Raw genomic sequence first — 2,614 nt, forward strand, 5'->3', positions numbered from 1 at the left:
TTATGAAGACAGATATGAGTCAAGGAAGTCAGCAGAGTATCAGAAACCTGGAAAAATCTTTGACTGGATGAGCTCAGATGTTTGGTCACAAGCTGAGGTGGTTCAAAAGTTATGGATTTTTTTTAAGCAGAATTTTTTTATTGTTTCTTTAAACAAACACAGCAAGCAGCAAATATCTGGCCACACACTTCTGAAACCCCAAACCATGTTCATGTTTTGGCAGACTAAAATTTCAGCTTTTGAATTAAAAAAACACAACAAATTTTGAAGGAAAGCAGAAATTGTCCGTGATTTTTTTCTGCTTTTTAAAAACCCTTAGTTTTCAATCCAAAAAAACTTTTGACGGAAAATATTTGTCCAATCCTTTTAATGATCTTTAGTGCCTTTTAGCACTAGGTGATGCTGAGAAGCAGTGATACCTTGTAAAAGTGACTTGAAAAGGAATTTTCTCAAAACTGGATTTGTGTCGAGATGCGGAAGGTTTTTAAATGTTTATTATTCCCAGTGCTGCCCGGGAGTGGGGTAGGGTGGGGAGGGGCAAGTGGGGCAAATTGCCTCGGGCCCCACAGAGGCCCCCACAAGAATATAGTATTCTATAGTATTGGAACTTTTTTTATGGAAGGGGCCCCCAAAATTGCATTGCCCCAGCCCCCCCGAATCCTCTAGACGGCCCTGGTCCTAACCCACAACACCACTATTATTCCTTGCCCCAAACTACTTTCCCACTCCGCCAATACACCACAGTCATGAGTTACCACCCCCTCTGTCCTGGCTGTCCTGCCCCAAACACACAATGCTGATAGTTCCCCTGGATCCTGACCCTATGCTAGTCATATTCACCCCATCACACACACAGGTCTCTCAATGCATCACTGGTGTGACCTGCAGCTCCCCCTGGTGTTCCAGTCCTAGGACTGCACACAGCCTTAGTAGGGTATGTCTACACTGCAATTAGACACCCGCGACTGTCCCTTGAAGCCAAGTCGGGCTTTGTGGAGCTGTTCAGTTGCAGTGTAGATGTTCTGGTTTGAGCTGCAGCCCTATCTCTGGGACCCTCTCGCCTCATAGGGTCCTACAGCCTGGGCGTCAGCCCTAGCTCGGACGTCTACACTCCAGTTAAACACCCCCACAGCCTTAGCCTCGTGAGCCCGAGTCAGCTGTCACAGATTTTTAATTGCTGTGTAGATATACTCAGCGAGCCCTTGCTGGCCCAGGCCTGGCATCCTCAGAGCTCGGGTATTTCTGCTTAATTCTGATATGCCACATGACCTGCCAGCCCAGTACTGGGCCAAATCTGAGCTGTCTCAATGCATCAACAACAGCTTGCACCCCCACAGCCCCCCCCCCGACACATGAATGAGGTGTCATTCCTTCCATAAGGGGTCAGCAAAAACACACCCACAAGGATTCCTTCCTTCCATAAGGGGAGGGCATGCATGCACGTGTGCACACGCACACACACACAGAGTTTCACTCCTTCCAGAATGGGGTAGCAGGGATGTATGCACACACACATACACACAAAAGAAGCAGGTCTCATTTTCTATAGAAACGGGTAGCAATGACAAACACATACACACAGCCTTACTCTCTCCTGAAGGAGGGACAAACATATACATACACAAACACACATACACACTGAACAGGGTTCCTTTTTTTTTCTCCTGGCAGCAGCAATCACACAGAGACATGTGTTTTACACACACACACACACACACACACACACACACACACACACACACACACACACACAATTAATATGGCTAAATGTAAATGTATACATCTAGGCACATAAAAGTAGGTCATGCTTACACAATGGGGGATGGTATCCTAGGAATTAGTGACTCTGGGAAATATTGGTGGAGAATCAGCTGAACATGAGCTCTCAGGGTGATGCTGTGGCCCAAAAGATCTAATGTGATCCTTGGATGCATATATGGGAATCCCAAGTAGGCACTGGTGCGTCTGCTACTGGAATCCTGTGTTCAGTTCTGATGGACACAACTCAAGAAGGATGTTGATAAATTGGAGAGGGTTCAAAGAAGAGCTATGAAAATGAATTAAAGGATTAGAAAACATGTGATAGACTCCAGAAGTTAATCTATTTAGCTTAAGAAAGAGAAAGTTTAGTGGTGACTTGATCATAGTCTATAGGTATCTACATGGGGAACAAATATTTAATAGTAGGCTTTTCAATCTAGCAGAGAAAGGCCTAACATGATCCAATGACTGGAAGTTAAAGCTAGACAAATTCTGACTGGAAATCAGGTGTACATAACTATGAGAGTAATTAATCATTATAACAGTTTACCATGGGTTGTGGTGGATTCTCCATCACTGGCAATTTTTTCAGTCAAGATTCGATATTTTTCTAAAAGATCTTCTCTAGGAATTATTGGGGGTGGGGAGTAGGCATTGTCTCCCCTGTGCTGCTATACACAAGGTCAGATTAGATGATCACAATGGTTCCTTCAAGCCGTGGAAGTGATGAAAACATGCACAACGATCAGGTCCCCTTCCCTCCAGCAGCGGAAAAAAGCAACACATACACACTAACATGGAGACGGAGCAGACCTCACTCAGGCTAGCAGATGGCCAAAGCTCACCCTCTTGT

This window comes from Mauremys reevesii, linkage group 13, assembly GCF_016161935.1.
Source record: "Mauremys reevesii isolate NIE-2019 linkage group 13, ASM1616193v1, whole genome shotgun sequence".
Lineage (NCBI taxonomy): Eukaryota > Metazoa > Chordata > Testudines > Geoemydidae > Mauremys > Mauremys reevesii.